Genomic DNA, 24,079 nt, shown 5'->3' with positions numbered 1-24,079 from the left:
TGAAGGTATTTCCATGTTTATACAGATAGCGGTGCAGATATTTCCATGTTTATACAGATGCCTATGCAGATATTTCCATATTCATACAGTGGGCTGTGAAGATATTTCTATGTTTATACAGATGGCAGTGTAGATATTTCCATGTTCCTACACATGACTGCGTAGGTATTTCCATGTTTATACAGATGGCTTTGTAGATATTTCCATGTTTATAGAGATAGCGGTGAAGATATTTCCATATTTATACAGATAGCGGTGTATATATTTCCATGTTTATACAGATCGTGGTGTAGATATTTCTATGTTTATACAGATACCGGTGTAGATATTTCCATGTTTATACAGACTGCAGTATAGATATTTCCATGTTTATAGAGAAAGCGTTGTAGGTATTTCCATGTTTATAGAGATAGCGGTGTAGATATTTCCATATTTATACAGATAGCGGTGCAGGTATTTCCATGTTTATACAGATTGCGGTGTAGATATTTCCATGTTTCTACAGATGGCGGTGTAGATATTTCCTTGTTTATACAGACAGCGGTGTAGATATTTCCATGTTTATACAGGTAGCGGTGTAGATATTTCCATGTTTACAGAGATAGTGGTGTAGTTATTTCCATCTTTGCACAGATTTCCGTGTAGATATTTCCATGTTTACGCATATAGCTGTGTAGATATTTCCAAGTTTACACAGATAGCTGTGTAGATATTTCCATGTTTACACACATAGCGTTGTAGATTTTCCATGTTTATACAGATTGCGGTGTAGATATGTCCATGTGTATACAGAAAGCGGTGTAGATATTTTCATGTTTATACAGATAGCGGTGGAGATATTTCCATGTTTATAGAGACTGCGGTATAGATATTTCCATGTTTATACAGATAGCCGTGTAGATATTTCCATGTTTACAGAGATAGCAGTGTAGATATATCCATCTTTGCACAGATTGCTGTGTAGATATTTACATTTTTACACAGATAGCTGTGTAGATATTTCCAAGTTTACACAGATAGCTGTGTAGATATTTCCATGTTTACACAGTTAGCGTTGTAGATATTTCCATGTTTTTACAGATAGCGGTGTAGATATTTCCATGTTCATACAGATAGCGGTGTAGATATATCCATGCTTGTACAGATAGCTGTGGAGATATATCCCTGTTTATACAGGTAGCGATGTAGATATTTCCATGTTTGTACAGATAGCGGTGTAGATATTTGGATGTTTATAGAGATAGCGGTGTAGATATTTCCATGTTTATACAGATGGCTCTGTAGATATTTCCATGTGTGTACAGATGGCGGTGTGGCTATTTCAATGTTTATACAGATGGCGCTGTAGATATTTCCATGTTTATACAGATGGCAGTGTAGATATTTCCATGCTTATACAGATATCGGTGTAGATATTTCCATGTTTACAGAGATAGCGTTGTAAATATCTCCATGTTTATAGAGATGGTGGTGTAAGTATTTTCATGTTTATAGAGATAGCGGTGTAGATATTTCCATCTTTATACAGATAACGGTGTTGTTATTTCCATGTTTACACAGATATCGGTGTAGATATTTCCATGTTTATACAGCTCGCGGTGTAGATATTTCCATCTTTATACAGATTGCACTTTAGATATTTCCATGTTTATACAGATAGCGGTGTAGATATTTCCATGTCTATAGAGATAGCAGTGTAGGTGTTTTCATATTTATACAGATTGCGGTGTAGATATTTCCATCTTTATACAGATGGCGGTGAAGATATTTCCATGTTTATACAGATGGCAGTGAGGATATTTCCATGTTTATACAGATAGCGGTGTAGATATTTCCATGTCTATAGAGATAGTAGTGTAGGTATTTCCATATTTTTACAGATTGCGGTGTCGATATTTCCATCTTTATACAGAAGGCGGTGAAGATATTTCCATGTTTATACAGACAGTGGTGTAGATATTACCATGTTTATACAGATGGCGGTGTAGATATATCCATATTTCTGAAGATGGCGGTGTAGATATTTTCATGTTTATAGAGATGTCGGTGTAGATATTTACATGTTTATACAGATGTCTTTGTAGATATTTCCAAGTTTATGCAGATAGCGGTGTAGATATTTCCATGTTTATAGAGATGACGGTCTAATTATTTCTAAGTTTATAGAGATAGCGGTGTAAATATTTCCATGTTTATAGAGATGGTGGTGTAAGTATTTTCATGTTTATAGAGATAGCGGTGCAGATATTTCCATGTTTATACAGATGGCTCTGTAGATATTTCCATGTGTGTACAGATGGCGGTGTGGCTATTTCAATGTTTATACAGATGGCGCTGTAGATATTTCCATCTTTATACAGATGGCAGTGTAGATATTTCCATGCTTATACAGATATCGGTGTAGATATTTTCATGTTTACAGAGATAGCGGTGTAGGTATTTCCATCTTTGCACAGATTGCGGTGTAGGTATTGTCAAATTTACACAGATAGCGGTGTACATATTTACAAGTTTACACAGATAGCTGTGTAGATATTTCCATGTTTACAGAGATAGCATTGTAGATATTTCCGTGTTTATACAGATTGCGGTGTAGCTATTTCCATATGGATACAGATAGCGGTGTAGATATTTCCATGTTTATACAGGTAGCGGTGTAGAAATTCCCATGTTTATACAGATCGCTTTGTAGACATTTCCATTTTTCTACAGATGTCAGTGTAGATATTTCCAAGTTTATGCAGATGGCAGTGTAGATATTTCCATGTTTATACAGATGTCTGTGTAGATATTTCCATGTTTATTCAGATGGCGGTGTAGATATTTCCATGTTTATAGAGATGGCGGTGTAGATATTTCTATGTTTATAGAGATAGCGTTGTAAATATCTCCATGTTTATAGAGATGGTGGTGTAGGTATTTTCATGTTTATAGAGATAGCGGTGTAGATATTTCCATCTTTATACAGATAACGGTGTTGTTATTTCCATGTTTACACAGATATCGGTGTAGATATTTCCATGTTTATACAGCTCGCGGTGTAGATATTTCCATCTTTATACAGATTGCACTGTAGATATTTCCATGTTTATACAGATAGCGGTGTAGATATTTCCATGTCTATAGAGATAGCAGTGTAGGTGTTTTCATATTTATACAGATTGCGGTGTAGATATTTCCATCTTTATACAGATGGCGGTGAAGATATTTCCATGTTTATACAGATGGCAGTGAGGATATTTCCATGTTTATACAGATAGCGGTGTAGATATTTCCATGTCTATAGAGATAGTAGTGTAGGTGTTTCCATATTTTTACACATTGCGGTGTCGATATTTCCATCTTTATACAGAAGGCGGTGAAGATATTTCCATGTTTATACAGATAGTGGTGTAGATATTACCATGTTTATACAGATGGCGGTGTAGATATATCCATATTTCTGAAGATGGCGGTGTAGATATTTTCATGTTTATTGAGATGTCGGTGTAGATATTTACATGTTTATACAGATGTCTTTGTAGATATTTCCAAGTTTATGCAGATAGCGGTGTAGATATTTCCATGTTTATAGAGATGACGGTCTAATTATTTCTAAGTTTATAGAGATAGCGGTGTAAATATTTCCATGTTTATAGAGATGGTGGTGTAAGTATTTTCATGTTTATAGAGATTGCGGTGCAGATATTTCCATGTTTATACAGATAGCGGTGTTGGTATTTCCATGTTTATACAGATGGCGGTGTAGATATTTCCATGTTCATACAGCTCGCGGTGTAGATATTTCCATCTTTATACACATGGCAGTGTAGAAATTTCCATGTTTATACAGATAGCGGTGTAGATATTTCCATGTTTATACAGATGGCGGTGTAGATACATCCACGTTTCTGAAGTTGGCGGTGTAGATATTTTCATGTTTATAGAGATGGCGGTGTAGATATTTTCGTGTATATAGAGATTGCAGTGTAGATATTTCCATGTTTATAGAGAAAGCGGTGTAGGTATTTCCATGTTTATAGAGATAGCGGTGTAGATATTTCCATATTTATACAGATAGCGGTGTAGGTATTTCCATGTTTATACAGATGGCGGTTTAGATATTTCCTTGTTTATACAGATAGCGTTGTAGATATTTCCATGTTTATACAGATATCAGTGTAGATATTTCTAGGTTGATACAGAGAGCGGTGTAGATATTTCCACGTTTTACAGATACTGGTGTAGATATTTCCATCTTTATACAGATAGCGGTGCAGATATTTCCATGTTTACACAAATAGCCGTGTAGATATTTCTATGTTTACACAGATAGAGTTGCAGATATTTCCATGTTTATAAAGATAGCGGTGCAGATATTTCCATCTTTATACAGATAGCGGTTTGGGTATATCCATGTTTATACAGATAGCGTTGTGGGTAATTCCATGTTTATACAGATAGCGGTATAGATATTTCCATGTTTATAGAGATGACTGTCTAGATATTTCCACGTTTTTACAGCTTTCCGTGTAGATATTTCCATGTTTATATACATAGCGGTGTAGATATTTCCATGTTTATACAGAGAGGTGTGTAGATATTTCCATGTTGATATAGACTGCAATGTAGATATTTCTATGTTTATAGAGATAGCGGTGTAGATATTTTCATGTTCATACAAAAAACAGTGTAGATATTTTCATGTCTATTGAGATAGCGGTGTAGATATTTCCATTTTTATAGACATAACGGTGTAAATATTTCCAAGTTTTTACAGATAGCGGTGTAAATATTTCCATGATTATACAGATAGCGGTGTAAATATTTTCATGTTTATAGACATAGCGGTTTAGATATTTCCATGTTTTTAGAGACAGCGGTGTAAATATTTCCATGTTTATACAGATAGCCATGTAAATGTTTACACGTTTATAGGGATAGCGGTGTAGATATTCCCACGTTTACACAGATGGCGGTGTAGATATCTCCCCATTTATAAAGATAGCGGTGTAGATATTTCCACGTTAATACAGATAGCGGTGAAGATATTTCCACTTTTACACAGATTGCGGTGTAGAAATTTCCAAGTTTATACACATAGCGGTGCAGATATTTCCACGTATATACACATACCGGTGTAGATATTTCCATGTTTATGCAGATAGCGGTGTACATATTTCCACGTTTGTAGACATAGCAATGTAGATATTTCCACGTCTATACAGATAGCGGTGTAGGTATTTCCACGTTAATACAGATAACGGTGTAGATATTTCCAGGTTTATCAAGACAGCAGTGTAGATATTTCCATGTTTCTACAGATAGCGGTGTAGACATTTCCATGTTTATAGAGATAGCGGTGTAGATATTTCCATGTTTATACAGATGGCTGTGAAGATATTTCCATGTGTGTACAGATGTCAGTGTAGATATTTCCATGTTTTTACAGATGGCGCTGTAGATATTTCCATGTTTATACAGATGGCAGTGTAGATATTTCCATGTTTATACAGATAGCGGTGTAGATATTTCCATGTTTACAGAGATAGCGGTGTAGATATTTCCATCTTTGCACAGATTGCGGTGTAGGTATTGCCAAATTTACACAGATAGCGGTGTAGATATTTACATGTCTATAGAGGTAGCAGTGTAGGTATTTCCATATTTATACAGATTGCGGTGTAGATATTTCCATCTTTATACAGATGGCGGTGTAGATATTTCCATGTTTATACACATGGCAGTGAAGATATTTCCATGTTTATACAGATAGTGGTGTAGATATTTCCATGTTTATACAGATGGCGGTGTGGATACATCCATGTTTCTGAAGATGGCGGTGTAGATATTTTCATGTTTATAGAGATGGCGGTGTAGATATTTCCGTGTATATAGAGATTGCAGTGTAGATATTTCCGTGTTTATAGAGAAAGCGGTGTAGGTATTTCCATGTTTATAGAGATAGCGGTGTGGATATTTCCATATTTATACAGATAGCGGTGTAGGTATTTCCATGTTTATACACATGGCGGTGTAGATATTTCCTTGTTTATACAGATAGCGTTGTAGATATTTCCATGTTTATACAGATAGCGGTGTAGATATTTCCATGTTTATACAGATAGCGGTGTAGATGTATCCATGTTTATACAGATAGCTGTGGAGATATATCCCTGTTCATACAGATAGCGATGTAGATATTTCCATGTTTGTACAGATAGCGGTGTAGATATTTCCATGTTTATAGAGATAGCAGTGTAGATATTTCCATGTTTCTACAGATGGCTGTGTAGATATTTCCATGTGTGTACAGATGGCGGTGTGGATATTTCAATGTTTATACAGATGGCGCTGTAGATATTTCCATGTTTATACAGATGGCAGTGTAGATATTTCCATGTTTATACAGATATCGGTGTAGATATTTCCATGTTTACAGAGATAGCAGTGTAGGTATTTCCATCTTTGCACAGATTGCGGTGTAGGTATTGTCAAATTTACACAGATAGCGGTGTAGATATTCCAAGTTTACACAGATAGCTCTGTAGATATTTCCATGTTTACTGAGATAGCATTGTAGATATTTCCGTGTTGATAAAGATTGCGGTGTAGTTATTTCCATGTGAATACAGATAGCGGTGTAGATATTTCCGTGTTTATACAGGTAGCGGTGTAGAAATTCCCATGTTTATACAGATCGCTTTGTAGACATTTCCATTTTTCTACAGATGTCAGTGTAGATATTTCCAGGTTTATACAGATGGCAGTGTAGATATTTCCATGTTTATACAGATGTCTGTGTAGATATTTTCATGTTTATTCAGATGGCGGTGTAGATATTTCCATGTTTATAGAGATGGCGGTGTAGTTATTTCTATGTTTATAGAGATAGCGTTGTAAATATCTCCATGTTTATAGAGATGGTGGTGTAAGTATTTTCATGTTTATAGAGATAGCGGTGTAGATATTTCCATGTTTATACAGTTAACGGTGTTGTTATTTCCATGTTTACACAGATATCGGTGTAGATATTTCCATGTTTATACAGATAGCGGTGTAGATATTTCCATGTCTATGGAGATAGCAGTGTAGGTATTTTCATATTTATTCAGATTGCGGTGTAGATATTTCCATCTTTATACAGATGGCGGTGAAGATATTTCGATGTTTATACAGATGGCAGTGAAGATATTTCCTTGTTTATACAGATAGCGGTGTAGATATTTCCATGTCTATAGAGATAGCAGTGTAGGTATTTCCATATTTATACAGATTGCGGTGTCGATATTTCCATCTTTATACAGATGGCGGTGAAGATATTTCCATGTTTATACAGATGGCAGTGAAGATATTTCCATGTTTATACAGATAGTGGTGTAGATATTTCCATGTTTATACAGATGGCGGTGTAGATATATCCATATTTCTGAAGATGGCGGTGTAAATATTTTCATGTTTATAGAGATGTCGGTGTAGATATTTACATGTTTATACAGAGGTCTTTGTAGATATTTCCAAGTTTATGCAGATAGCGGTGTAGATATTTCCAAGTTTATAGAGATGACGGTCTAGTTATTTCTAAGTTTATAGAGACAGCGGTGTAAATATTTCCATGTTTACAGAGATGGTGGTGTAAGTATTTTCATGTTTATAGAGATAGCGGTGTAGATATTTCCATGTTTATACAGATAGCGGTGTTGGTATTTCCATGTTTATACAGATGGCGGTGTTGATATTTCCATGTTTATACAGCTCGTGGTGTAGATATTTCCATCTTTATACACATGGCAGTGTAGATATTTCCATGTTTATACAGATAGCGGTGTAGATATTTCCATGTTTACAGAGATAGCGGTGTAGATATTTCCATCTTTGCACAGATTGCGGTGTAGGTATTGCCAAATTTACACAGATAGCGGTGTAGATATTTACATGTCTATAGAGGTAGCGGTGTAAGTATTTCCATATTTATACAGATTGCGGTGTAGATATTTCCATCTTTATACAGATGGCGGTGTAGATATTTCCATGTTTATACACATGGCAGTGAAGATATTTCCATGTTTATACAGATAGTGGTGTAGATATTTCCATGTTTATACAGATGGCGGTGTGGATACATCCATGTTTCTGAAGATGGCGGTGTAGATATTTTCATGTTTATAGAGATGGCGGTGTAGATATTTCCGTGTATATAGAGATTGCAGTGTAGATATTTCCGTGTTTATAGAGAAAGCGGTGTAGGTATTTCCATGTTTATAGAGATAGCGGTGTGGATATTTCCATATTTATACAGATAGCGGTGTAGGTATTTCCATGTTTATACACATGGCGGTGTAGATATTTCCTTGTTTATACAGATAGCGTTGTAGATATTTCCATGTTTATACAGATAGCGGTGTAGATATTTCCATGTTTATACAGATAGCGGTGTAGATGTATCCATGTTTATACAGATAGCTGTGGAGATATATCCCTGTTCATACAGATAGCGATGTAGATATTTCCATGTTTGTACAGATAGCGGTGTAGATATTTCCATGTTTATAGAGATAGCAGTGTAGATATTTCCATGTTTCTACAGATGGCTGTGTAGATATTTCCATTTGTGTACAGATGGCGGTGTGGATATTTCAATGTTTATACAGATGGCGCTGTAGATATTTCCATGTTTATACAGATGGCAGTGTAGATATTTCCATGTTTATACAGATATCGGTGTAGATATTTCCATGTTTACAGAGATAGCAGTGTAGGTATTTCCATCTTTGCACAGATTGCGGTGTAGGTATTGTCAAATTTACACAGATAGCGGTGTAGATATTCCAAGTTTACACAGATAGCTCTGTAGATATTTCCATGTTTACTGAGATAGCATTGTAGATATTTCCGTGTTGATAAAGATTGCGGTGTAGTTATTTCCATGTGAATACAGATAGCGGTGTAGATATTTCCGTGTTTATACAGGTAGCGGTGTAGAAATTCCCATGTTTATACAGATCGCTTTGTAGACATTTCCATTTTTCTACAGATGTCAGTGTAGATATTTCCAGGTTTATACAGATGGCAGTGTAGATATTTCCATGTTTATACAGATGTCTGTGTAGATATTTTCATGTTTATTCAGATGGCGGTGTAGATATTTCCATGTTTATAGAGATGGCGGTGTAGTTATTTCTATGTTTATAGAGATAGCGTTGTAAATATCTCCATGTTTATAGAGATGGTGGTGTAAGTATTTTCATGTTTATAGAGATAGCGGTGTAGATATTTCCATGTTTATACAGTTAACGGTGTTGTTATTTCCATGTTTACACAGATATCGGTGTAGATATTTCCATGTTTATACAGATAGCGGTGTAGATATTTCCATGTCTATGGAGATAGCAGTGTAGGTGTTTTCATATTTATTCAGATTGCGGTGTAGATATTTCCATCTTTATACAGATGGCGGTGAAGATATTTCGATGTTTATACAGATGGCAGTGAAGATATTTCCTTGTTTATACAGATAGCGGTGTAGATATTTCCATGTCTATAGAGATAGCAGTGTAGGTATTTCCATATTTATACAGATTGCGGTGTCGATATTTCCATCTTTATACAGATGGCGGTGAAGATATTTCCATGTTTATACAGATGGCAGTGAAGATATTTCCATGTTTATACAGATAGTGGTGTAGATATTTCCATGTTTATACAGATGGCGGTGTAGATATATCCATATTTCTGAAGATGGCGGTGTAGATATTTTCATGTTTATAGAGATGTCGGTGTAGATATTTACATGTTTATACAGATGTCTTCGTAGATATTTCCAAGTTTATGCAGATAGCGGTGTAGATATTTCCAAGTTTATAGAGATGACGGTCTAGTTATTTCTAAGTTTATAGAGACAGCGGTGTAAATATTTCCATGTTTACAGAGATGGTGGTGTAAGTATTTTCATGTTTATAGAGATAGCGGTGTAGATATTTCCATGTTTATACAGATAGCGGTGTTGGTATTTCCATGTTTATACAGATGGCGGTGTTGATATTTCCATGTTTATACAGCTCGTGGTGTAGATATTTCCATCTTTATACACATGGCAGTGTAGATATTTCCATGTTTATACAGATAGCGGTGTAGATATTTCCATGTTTACAGAGATAGCGGTGTAGATATTTCCATCTTTGCACAGATTGCGGTGTAGGTATTGCCAAATTTACACAGATAGCGGTGTAGATATTTACATGTCTATAGAGGTAGCGGTGTAAGTATTTCCATATTTATACAGATTGCGGTGTAGATATTTCCATCTTTATAGAGATGGCGGTGTAGATATTTCCATGTTTATACACATGGCAGTGAAGATATTTCCATGTTTATACAGATAGTGGTGTAGATATTTCCATGTCTATACAGATGGCGGTGTAGATACATCCATGTTTCTGAAATTGGCGGTGTAGATATTTTCATGTTTATAGAGATGGCGGTGTAGATATTTCCGTGTATATAGAGATTGCAGTGTAGACATTTCCATGTTTATAGAGAAAGCGGTGTAGGTATTTCCATGTTTATAGAGATAGCGGTGTAGATATTTCCATATTTATACAGATAGCGGTGTAGGTATTTCCATGTTTATACAGATGGCGGTTTAGATATTTCCTTGTTTATACAGATAGCGGTGTAGATATTTCCATGTTTATACAGATATCGGTGTAGGTATTTCCCGGTTTATACAGAGAGCGGTGTAGATATTTCCACGTTTTACAGATACTGCTGTAGATATTTCCATCTTTATACAGATAGCGGTGCAGATATTTCCATGTTTACACAAATAGCCGTGTAGATATTTCTATGTTTACACAGATAGAGTTGCAGATATTTCCATGTTTATAAAGATAGCGATGCAGATATTTCCATCTTTATACAGATAGCGGTGTGGGTATATCCATGTTTATACAGATAGCGGTGTAGGTAACTCCATGTTTATACAGATAGCGGTATAGATATTTCCATGTTTAGAGAGATGACTGTGTAGATATTTCCATGTTTATACAGATGATGGTGTGGATATTTAAATGTTTATACAGATGATTGTATAGATATTTCCATGTTTTCAAAGATGGCGGTGTAGATATTTCCATGTTTATAGAGATAGCGGTGTAGATATTTCCATGTTTATAGAGACAGAGGTGTAGATATTTCCGTGTTTATACAGATAGCGGTGTAGGTATTTCCATGTTTATACAGATCGCGGTGTAGATATTTCCATGTTTTTAAAGATAGCGGTGAAGATGTTTCCATTTTTATACAGGTAGCGGTGTAGATATTTCCATGTTTATACAGATGGCGGTGTAGATATTTCCATGTTTATTGAGATAGCGGTGTAGACATTTCCATGTTTATACAGATAGTGGTGAAGATATTTCCATGTTTATAGAGATAGCGGTGTAGATATTTCCATATTGATACATATAGCAGTGTAGATATTTTCATGTTTATACAGATAGCGCTGTAGGTATTTCCATGTTTATACAGATGGCGGTGTAGATATTTCCATGTTTACACAGATAGCGGTGTAGATATTTCCATGTTTATACAGATAGCGTTGTAGATATTTAAAAGTTTACAGAGATAGTGGTGTAGATATTTCCATTTTTGCACAGATTGCGGTGTTGGTATTTCCATCTTTACACAGATAGCGGTGTAGATATTTCCAAGTTTACACAGATAGCTGTGCAGATATTTCCATGTTTACACAGATAGTGTTGTAGATATTTCCATGTTTACAGAGGTAGCGGTGCAGATATTTCCATATTTATAGAGATAGCAGAGTAGATATTTCCATGTTTATACAGATAGCGGTTTAGATATTGCTATGTTTACAGAGATGGCGGTGTAGGAATTTCCATGTTTATAGAGATAGTGGAGTAGATATTTCCATGTTTATACAGATAGCGGTGTATATATTTGCAAGTTCATACAGATAGCAGTGTTATTTCCATGTTTATACACATAGCGGTGTAGATATTTCCATGTTTATACAGCTCGTGTTGTAGATATATCCATCTATATACAGATGGCAGTGTAGATATTTCCATGTTTATACAGATAGTGGTGTAGATATTTCCATGTTGATACAGAAGACTGTGTAGTTATTTCCATGTTTATACAGATGGCGGTTTAGATATTTCCATGTTTATACGGATAGCGCTGTTGTTATTTCCATGTTTATTGGGACAGCGCTGTAGATATTTCCATGTTTATACAGATAGTGGTGTAAGTATTTCCATGTTTATACAGATAGCGGTGTAGATATTTCCATGTTTATACAGATAGCGGTGTAGATATTTCCATGTTTACAGAGATGGCATTGTAGATAATTCCATCTTTGAAGAGATTGCGGTGTAAATATTTCCATCTTTACACAGATAGCGGTGTAGATATTTCAAAGTTTACACAGATAGCTGTGTAGATATTTCCATGTGTACACAGATAGCGTTGTATAAATTTCCATGTTTATACAGATAGCAGTGTAGATATTCCCAGGTTTATACAGATAGAGGTGTAGATATTTCCACGTTTATACAGACAGCGTTGATATTTCCACGTTTATACAGATAGCGGTGTAGATATTTCCACGTTTATAAAGATAGCGGTGTAGATATTTCAATGTTTATACAGATAGCGGTGTAGATATTTCCACGTTTATACAGGCAGTGGTGTAGATATTTCCATATTTATAGAGATAGCGGTGGAGATACTTCCATGTTTATACAGATAGCGATGTAGATATTTCCATGTTTATACAGATAGCGGTGAAGATATTTCCATGTTTATAGAGATAGTGGTGTCGATATTTCCATGTTTATACACATGGTTGTGTAGATATTTCCATGTGTATAGAGATGGCAGTCTTGATATTTCCATGTTTATAGAGATGGTGGTGTAGATATTTCCATGTTTATACAGATGACTTTGTAGATATTTGCATGTTTATACAGATGGCGGTGTAGATAGTTCCATCTTTATAGAGATAACGGTGTAGATATTACCATGTTTATACAGATAGCGGTGTAGATATTTCCATGTTTATAGAGATAGCGGTGTAGATATTTCCATGTTTATAGAGATAACGGTGTAGATATTTCCATGTTTATACAGATAGCGATGTAGATATTTCCATGTTTACACATAAAACGGTGCAGACACTTCCATGTTTACACAGATAGCGTTGCAGTTATTTCCATGTTTATACAGATGGAGGTGTAGATTTTTCCATGTTTACGCAGACGATGGAGTAGATATTTCCATGGTTATGCAGATGGCGGTGTAGATATTTCCAAGTTTATAGACATGGTGGTATACATGTTTCCATGTGTATAGAGATGGCGGTGTAGATATTTCCATGTTAATAGAGATAGTGGTGTAGGTATTTCGATGTTTATAGTGATAGTGGTGTAGATATTTCCATGATGAAAGAGATAGCGGTGTAGATATTTCCATGTTTATCTGGATAGCGTTGTTGATATTTCCATGTTTACAGGGACAGTGGTGTAGAAGTTTCCATATTATAGAGATAGCGATTTAGGTATTTCCATGTTTATACAGATGGCATTATAGATATTTCCATGTGTATACAGATGGTGGTGTAGACATTTCCATGTTTATACAGATGACGGTGTCGGTATTTCTGTTTATACAGATGACGGTGTTGATATTTTCATGTTTATAGAGATAGCGGTGTAGATATTTCCATGTTTATACAGATAGCGGTGTAGACATTTCCATGTTTATACAGATAGCGGTGTAGATATTTCCATATTTATACAGATAGCGGTATAGATATTTCCATGTTTATACAGATAGCGGTGTAGACATTTCCATGTTTATGCAGATAGCGGTGTAGATATTTCCATGTCTACAGAGATGGCGGTGTAGTTATTTCCATGTTTGTAGAGATAGTGGTGTAGATATTTCCATGTTTATACAGATAGTGGTGTAGGTATTTCCATGTTTATACAGATAGCGGTGTTGGTATTTCCATGTTTATACAGATAGCGGTGTAGATATTTCTATCTTTATGCAGCTCGCGGTATAGATATTTCCATCTTTATTCAGATGGCAGTGTAGATATTTCCATGTTTATATAGATAGCGGTGTAGATATTTCCATGTTTATACAGATGGCGGTGTAGATAGTTCCATGTTTATGGAGACGGCGGTGAAAATATTTTCATGCTTATACAGATGGCGGTGTAGACATTTCCATGTTTATAGAGATTGCCATGTAGATATTTCCATGTTTATAGAGATATTAGTGTAGATATTTCCATATTTATAGAGAAGGCGGTGTAAATATTTTCATGTTTATAGAGATGGAGGTGTAGATATTTCCATGTTTATACAGATTGCCAGGTAGATACTTCCAGATTTATAGATATAGCGGTGTAGGTATTTCCATATTTATAGAGATAGCGGTCTAGATATTTCCATGTTTATACAGATGGCTGTGTAGATATTTCCATGTTTATACACATGGCAGTGTAGATATTTCCATGTTTATAGAGATGGTGGTGTAGATATTTCCATGTTTATATACATGACTGTGTAGATATTTGTATGTTTATACAGATGGCGGTGTAGATATTTACATGTTTATAGAGATAACGGTGAGGAATTTCCATGTTTATACAGACAGCGGTGTAGATATTTTCATGTTTCCGGAGATAGCGGTGTAGATATTTCCATATTTACAGAGATAGCAGTTTAGATATTTCCATGTTTATAAAGATCCCGGTGTAGATATTTCCATGTTTATACAGATGGCGGTGTAGATATTTCCATGTTTATACAGATAGCGGTGTAGAAATTTCCATATTTATACCGATAGCGGTGTAGATATTTAGATGTTTACAGAGATAGTGGTGTAGATATTTCCATCTTTGCACTGATTGCGGTGTTGATATTTCCATCGTTACACACATAGCGGTGTAGATATTTCCAAGTTTACACAGATAGCTGTGTACATATTTCCATGTTTACACAGATAGCGGTGTAGATATTTTCAAGTTTACACAGATAGCTGTGTAGATATTTCCATGTTTACACAGATAGTGTTGTAGATATTTCCAAGTTTATGGAGATAGTGGTGCAGATATTTCCATATTTATAGAGATAGCGGTGTAGATATTTCCATGTTTATACAGATAGCGTTTTAGATATTGCCATGTTTATAGAGATGGCGAGGTAGGAATTTCCATGTTTATAGAGATAGTGGTGTAGATATTTCCATGTTTATACAGATAGCGGTGTAGATATTCGCAAATTTATACAGATAGCGGTGTTATTATTTCTATGTTTATACACATAGCGGTGTAAATATTTCCATGTTTATACAGCTCGCGTTGTAGATATTTCCATCTTTATACAGATGGCAGTGTAGATATTTCCATGTTTATACAGATAGTGGTGTAGATATTTCCATGTTCATACAGAAGACTGTGTTGTTATTTCCATGTATATACAGATGGCGGTTTAGATATTTCCATGTTTATACAGATAGCGGTGTTGATATTTCCATGTTTATTGGGACAGCGCTGTAGATATTTCCATGTTTATAGAGATAGCGATGTAAGTATTTCCATGTTTATACAGATAGCATTGTAGATATTTCCAGGTTTATACAGATAGCGGTGTAGATATTTCGATGTTTATACAGACAGCGGTGGAGATATTTCCACGGTTATACAGATATCGATGTAGATATTTCCACGTTTATACAGATAGCGGTGTAGATATTTAGATCTTTATACAGATAGCGGAGTAGATATTTCCATGTTTACACTGGTAGCGGTGTAGATATTTCCATGTTTACACAGATAGTGTTGCAGATATTTCCATGTTTATACACATAGCCGTGTAGATATTTCCAGGTTTATACAGATGGCGGTGTAGATATTTCCATGTTTATGCAGATGGCGGTGTAGATATTTCCATGTTTATGCAAATGGCGGTGTAGATATTTCCTTGTTTATAGAGATGTCGGTGTAGATATTTCAAGGTTTATAGAGATAGCGGTGTAGATAATTCCAAGTTTATAGAGATAGAGGTGTAGGTATTTCCATGTTTATAGAGATAGCGGTGTAGATATTTTCATGTTTATACGGCTAGCGTTGTAGATATTTCCATGTTTATACGGATAGCGGTGTTGATATTTCCATGTTTATTGGGATAACGGTGTAGGTAATTCCATGTTTATACAGATAGCGGTGTAAGTGTTTCCATGTTTATTCAGATAGCGGTGGAGATATTTCCATGTTTATACAGATGGCGGTGTAGATATTTCCATGTTTATACAGATAGCGGTGTAGAAATTTCCATATTTATACCGATAGCGGTGTAGATATTTAGATGTTTACAGAGATAGTGGTGTAGATATTTCCATCTTTGCACTGATTGCGGTGTTGATATTTCCATCGTTACACACATAGCGGTGTAGATATTTCCAAGTTTACACAGATAGCTGTGTACATATTTCCATGTTTACACAGATAGCGGTGTAGATATTTCCAAGTTTACACAGATAGCTGTGTAGATATTTCCATGTTTACACAGATAGTGTTGTAGATATTTCCAAGTTTATGGAGATAGTGGTGCAGATATTTCCATATTTATAGAGATAGCGGTGTAGATATTTCCATGTTTATACAGATAGCGGTTTAGATATTGCCATGTTTATAGAGATGGCGAGGTAGGAATTTCCATGTTTATAGAGATAGTGGTGTAGATATTTCCATGTTTATACAGATAGCGGTGTAGATATTCGCAAATTTATACAGATAGCGGTGTTATTATTTCTATGTTTATACACATAGCGGTGTAAATATTTCCATGTTTATACAGCTCGTGTTGTAGATATTTCCATCTTTATACAGATGGCAGTGTAGATATTTCCATGTTTATACAGATAGTGGTGTAGATATTTCCATGTTCATACAGAAGACTGTGTTGTTATTTCCATGTATATACAGATGGCGGTTTAGATATTTCCATGTTTATACGGATAGCGGTGTTGATATTTCCATGTTTATTGGGACAGCGCTGTAGATATTTCCATGTTTATAGAGATAGCGATGTAAGTATTTCCATGTTTATACAGATAGCGGTGTAGATATTTCCAGGTTTATACAGATAGCGGTGTAGATATTTCGATGTTTATACAGACAGCGGTGGAGATATTTCCACGGTTATACAGATATCGATGTAGATATTTCCACGTTTATACAGATAGCGGTGTAGATATTTAGATCTTTATACAGATAGCGGAGTAGATATTTCCATGTTTACACTGGTAGCGGTGTAGATATTTCCATGTTTACACAGATAGTGTTGCAGATATTTCCATGTTTATACAGATAGCCGTGTAGATATTTCCAGGTTTATACAGATGGCGGTGTAGATATTTCCATGTTTATGCAGATGGCGGTGTAGATATTTCCATGTTTATGCAAATGGCGGTGTAGATATTTCCTTGTTTATAGAGATGTCGGTGTAGATATTTCAAGGTTTATAGAGATAGCGGTGTAGATAATTCCAAGTTTATAGAGATAGAGGTGTAGGTATTTCCATGTTTATAGAGATAGCGGTGTAGATATTTTCATGTTTATACGGCTAGCGTTGTAGATATTTGCATGTTTATAGAGATGGCGGTGTTGATATTTCCATGTTTATACAGATAGTGGTGAGGACATTTCCATGTTTGTAGAGATAGCGGTGTAGATATTTCCATATTTATACAGATAGTGGTGTAGATATTTCCATGTTTATACAGATGGCTGTGTAGATATATCCATGTGTATACAGAGGGCAGTGTAGATATTTCCATGTTTAAAGAGATGGTGGTGTAGATATTTCCATGTTTATACAGATGACAGTGTAGATATTTGTATGTTTATGCAGATAGCAGTGTAGATATTCCCATGTTTATAAAGATAGCGGTGTAGATATTTCCATGTTTACAGAGATAGCGGTGTAGATGTTTCCATCTTTGCACAGATTGCGGTGTAGCTATTTCCGTCTTTATGCAGATAGCGGTGTAGATATTTCCAAGTTTACACAGATAGCTGTGTAGATATTTCCATGTTTACACAGATAGTTTTGTAGATATTTCCATGTTTATACAGATAGCGGAGTAGTTATTTCCATGTTTATACAGGCAGCGGTATAGATAATTCCAGGTTTATACAGGTAGCGGTGTTCGCATTTCCATGTTTATACAGATAGTGGTGGAGATATTTCCTTGTTTATACAGATCGTGGTGTAGATATTTCCATGTTTATACAGATAGCCGTGTAGATATTTCCAAATTTATACAGGTAGCGGTGTAGATATTTCCATGTTTATACAGATCGTGGTGTAGATATTTCCATCTTTCCACAGATGGCTGTGTAGATATTTCCATGTTTATACAGATGGCTTTGTAGATATTTCCATGTCTATACAGATAGTGGTGTACATATTTCCAGGTTCTTGAAGATGGCGGTGTGGATATTTCCATGTTTATAGAGATGGCGTTGTAGATATTTCTGTGTTTACAGAGATAGCGGTGTAGATATTTCCATGTGTATAGAAATGGCGGTGTAGGTATTTCCATGTTTATAGAGATAGTGGTGAAGATATTTCCATGTTTATACAGATAGTGGTGTACATATTTCCATGTTTATACGAATAGTGGTGTGGTATTTCCATGTTTATACAGATAGCGTTGCAGATATTTCCATGTTTATACAGATAGCAGTGTATATATTTCCATGTTTACAGAGATAGCATTGTAGATATTTCCATGTTCATACAGATAGCGGTGTAGGTATTTCCAGGTTTTCACAGATAGCGTTGAGGATATTTCCATGTTTATACAGATAGAATTGTATATATTTCCATGTTTATACAAATATCGGTGTAGATGATTTCCATGTTTATACATATAGCGGTGCAGATATGTGCATGTATATACAGATAGCGGTGGAGATATTTCCACGTTTATACATATATCGATGTAGATATTTCCACGTTTATACTGATAGCGTACATATTTCCGCATTTATACAGATAGCGGTATAGATATTTCCATGTTTATACGGATAGCGGTGTTGGTATTTCCATGTTTATACAGATAGCGGTGTTGGTATTTTCATGTTCATACAGATAGTGGTATAGTTATTTCTATGTTTATACAGCTCGCGGTGTGGATATTTCCATCTTTATGCTGATGGCCGTGTAGATATTTGCATGTTTATACAGATAGTGTGTAGATATTTCCATGTTTATACAGACGGCTGTGTGGATAGTTCCATGTTACTGGAGATGGCGGTGTACATATTTTCATGTTCATAGTGATGGCGGTGTAGATATTTCCATGTTTAAAGAGATTGCGTTGAAGATATTTCTATGTTTATATAGATAGCAGTGTAGGCATTTCCATGTTTATGGAGATAGGGGTGTAGATATTTCCATGTTTATAGAGATGGCTGTGTAGATATTTCCATGTGTATACAGATGGCAGTGTAGATATTCCAAGTTTATGAAGATGGTGGTGTTAGTATTTCCATGATTGTACAGATGACTGTGTAGATATTTGCATGTTTGTACAGATGGCGATGTAGATATTTCCATGTTTATAGAGATAACAGTGTAGATATTTCCATGTTTATAAAGATAGTTGTGTAGATATTTCCATGTTTGTAGAGATAGCGGATTAAATAATTTCATATTTATACAGATAGCGGTGAAGATATTTCCATATTTATACAGATGGCCGTATAGATATTTCCATGTTTATACAGATGGTGGTGTAGATATTTCCTTTTTTATACAGATAACGGTGTAGATATTTCCATGTTTATACAAATAGCGGAGTAGATATTTCCATGTTTACAGAGATAGCGGTGTAGATATTTCCATCTTTGCCCAGATTGCGGTGTAGATATTTCCACCTTTACACAGATATTTGTGTAGATATTTCAAAGTTTACACAGATAGCTGTGTAGATGTTTCCAAGTTTACACAGATAGCTTTGTAGATATTTCCATGTTTATACAGATAGCGGTGTAGATATTTCCATGTTTATACATATAGCGGTGTTCGCATTTCCATGTTTACACAGATAGCAGTGTAGATATTTCCATGTTTATACAGCTCGCGGTGTAGATATTTCCATCTTTATACAGATGGCAGTGTGGATATTTCCATGTTTATACAGATAGTGGTGTAGATATTTCCATGTTTACACAGATAGCGTTGTAGATATTTCCATGTTTATACAGATAGCATTGTATATATTTCCATGTTTATACAGACAGCGGTGTAGATATTTCCATGTTTATCCTGATAGCGGTGCAGATATGTCCATGTTTATACAGATAGCGGTGGAGATATTTCCACGTTTATACAGATATCGATGTAAATATTTCCACGTTTATACAGATAGCGTAGTAGATATTTCCACGTTTATACAGATAGCTGTGTAGATATTTCCACGTTATACAGATAGCGATGTAGAGATATACTTTTTTATACAGATAGCGGTGTAGATATTTCCATGTTTACAGAGATACTGGTTTAGATATTTCCATCTTTGCACAGATTGCGGTGTGGATATTTCCATCTTTACTCTGATAACTGTGTAGATATTTCCAGGTTTACAAAGATAACTGTGTAGATATTTCCATGTTTACACAGATAGCGTTGTAAATATTTCCATGTTTATACAGAGAGCGGTGTAGATTTTTCCATGTTTATACAGATAGCGGTGTTGGTATTTCCATGTTTATACAGATATCGGTATAGATATTTCCGTGCTTATACAGCTCGCAGTGTACCCATTTCCATCTTTATACAGATGGCATTGTAGATATTTCCTTGTTTATACAGATAGTGGTGTAGATATTTCCATGTATATACAGATGGCGGTGTAGATATTTCCATGTTTATAGAGACTGCGGTGTAGACGTTTCCAGGTTTATAGAGATAACGGTGTTGGTATTTCCATGTTTATAGAGTTAGCGGAGTAGATATTTCCATGTTTATGAAGATATCAGTGTAGATATTTCCATGATAATAGACATAGCCGTGTAGATATTTCAATATTCATACAGATAGCGGTGTAGATATTTCCATGTTTATACAGATGGCGGTGTAGATATTTCCGTGTTTATACAGATGGTCGTGTAGATATTTCCTTGTTTATACAGATAGCGGTGTAGATATTTCCATGTTTATGCAGATAGCGGTGTAGATATTTCCAAGTTTACAGAGATAGCGGTGTAGATATCTCCATGTTTATAGAGATAGCGGGGAAGGTATTTCCATGTTTATAGAGTTAGCGGAGTAGATATTTCCATGTTTACACAGATGGTTTTGTAGGTATTTCCATGGATATACAGATGGCAGTGTATATATTTCCATGTTTATAGAGATGGTCGTGTAGATATTTCCAGGTTTATACCGGTGAATGTGTAGATATTTGCATGTTTATACAGATGGCGGTGTAGATATTTCTAAGTTTATAGCGATAGCAGTGTAGGTATTTCCATGTTTGTCCAGATAGCAGTGTAGATATTTCCATGTTTATAGAGATGGCAGTGTTATTTCCATGTGTATACAGATAGCGTTGTAGATATTTCCATGTTTATACAGATAGCAGTGTAGATATTTCCATGTTTATACAGATGGTGGTGTAGATAGTTCCATGTTTCTGGAGATGGAGGTGCAGATATTGTCATGTTTATAGAGATGGCGGTGTAGGTATTTCCATGTTTATACAGATGACTGTGTAGATATTTGCATGTTTATACAGATGGCGGTGTAGATATTTCCATGTTTAAGCAGAAGGTGGTGTAGATATTTCCTTGTTTATACTGCTCGCGGTGTAGATATTTCCATCTTTATACAGATGGCAGTGTGGATATTTCCATGTTTATACAGATAGTGGTGTAGATATTTCCATGTTTACACAGATAGCGTTGTAGATATTTCCATGTTTATACAGATAGCATTGTATATATTTCAATGTTTATACAGACAGCGGTGTAGATATTTCCATGTTTATACTGATAGCAGTGCAGATATGTAAATCTTTATACAGATAGCGGTGAAGATATTTCCACGTTTATACAGATATCGATGTAAATATTTCCACGTTTATACAGATAGCGTTGTAGATATTTCCACGTTTATACAGATAGCGGTGTAGATATTTCCACGTTATACAGATAGCGATGTAGACATATACTTTTTTACACAGATAGCGGTGTAGATATTTCCATGTTTACAGAGATACTGGTTTAGATATTTCCATCTTTGCACAGATTGCGGTGTGAATGTTTACATCTTTACACTGATAACTGTGTAGATATTTCCAGGTTTACAAAGATAACTGTGTAGATATTTCCATGTTTACACAGATAGCATTGTAAATATTTCCATGTTTATACAGACAGCGGTGTAGATTTTTCCATGTTTATACAGATAGCGGTGTTGGTATTTCCATGTTTATACAGATATCGGTATAGGTATTTCCGTGTTTATACAGCTCGCAGGGTACCTATTTCCATCTTTATACAGATGGCATTGTAGATATTTCCTTGTTTATACAGATGGTGTTGTAGATATTTCCATGTTTTCACAGATGGTGGTGTAGGTATTTCCATGGATATACAGATGGCAGTGTATATATTTCCATGTTTATAGAGATGGTCGTGTAGATATTTCCATGTTTATACCGGTGAATGTGTAGATATTTGCATGTTTATACAGATGGCGGTGTAGATATTTCCATGTTTATAGAGATTGCGGTGTAGACATTTCCATGTTTATAGAGATAACGGTGTCGGTATTTCCATGTTTATAGAGTTAGCGGAGTAGATATTTCCATGTTTATGAAGAGAGCAGTGTAGATATTTCCATGTTTATAGACAGAGCCGTGTAGATATTTCCATATTCATACAGATAGCGGTGTAGATATTTCCATGTTTATAAAGATGGCGGTGTAGATATTTCCGTGTTTATACAGATAGTGGTGTAGATATTTCCTTGTTTATACAGATAGCGGTGTAGATATTTCCATGTTTATGCAGATAGCGGTGTAGATATTTCCATGTTTACAGAGATAGCGGTGTAGGTATTTCCATGTTTATAGAGATAGCGGTGAAGGTATTTCCATGTTATAGAGTTAGCGGAGTAGATATTTCCATGTTTACACAGATGGTTGTGTAGGTATTTCCATGGATATACAGATGGCAGTGTATATATTTCCATGTTTATAGAGATGATGGTGTAGATATTTCCATGTTTATACCGGAGAATGTATAGATATTTGCATGTTTATACAGATGGCGGTGTAGATATTTCTAAGTTTATAGCGATAGCAGTGTAGGTTTTTCCATGTTTGTACAGATAGCGGTGTAGATATTTCCATGTTTATAGAGATAGCGGTGTTATTTCCATGTGTATACAGATAGCGTTGTAGATATTTCCATGTTTATACAGATAGCGGTGTAGATATTTCCATGTTTATACAGATAGTGGTGTAGATATTTCCATGTTTATACAGATGGCGGTGTAGATAATTCCATGTTTCTGGAGATGGAGGTGCAGATATTGTCATGTTTATAGAGATGGCGGTGTAGGTGTTTCCATGTTTATACAGATGACTGTGTAGATATTTGCATGTTTATACAGATGGCGGTGTAGATATTTCCATGTTTAAACAGATGGTGGTGTAGATATTTCCTTGTTTATACAGATAGCGGTTTAGATATTTCCATGTTTATTCAGAAAGCGGTGTAGATATTTCCATGTTTACAGAGATAGCGGTGTAGGTATTTCCATCTTTTCTCAAATTGCGGTGTAGATATTTCCATCTTTACACAGATAGCTGTGTAGATATTTCCAAGTTTACACTGATGGCTGTGTAGGTATTTCCATGTTTACAAAGATAGTGTTGTAGATATTTCCAAGTTTATACAGATAGCTGTTTATATATTTCCATGTTCATACAGATAGTGGTGTACATATTTCCATGTTTATACGGGTAGCGGTGTTGGTATTTC

The sequence above is a fragment of the Pan troglodytes genome, chromosome 13, assembly GCF_028858775.2.
Source record: "Pan troglodytes isolate AG18354 chromosome 13, NHGRI_mPanTro3-v2.0_pri, whole genome shotgun sequence".
Classification (NCBI taxonomy): Eukaryota; Metazoa; Chordata; class Mammalia; order Primates; family Hominidae; genus Pan; species Pan troglodytes.
Note: the sequence above shows the minus strand (reverse complement) of the source record.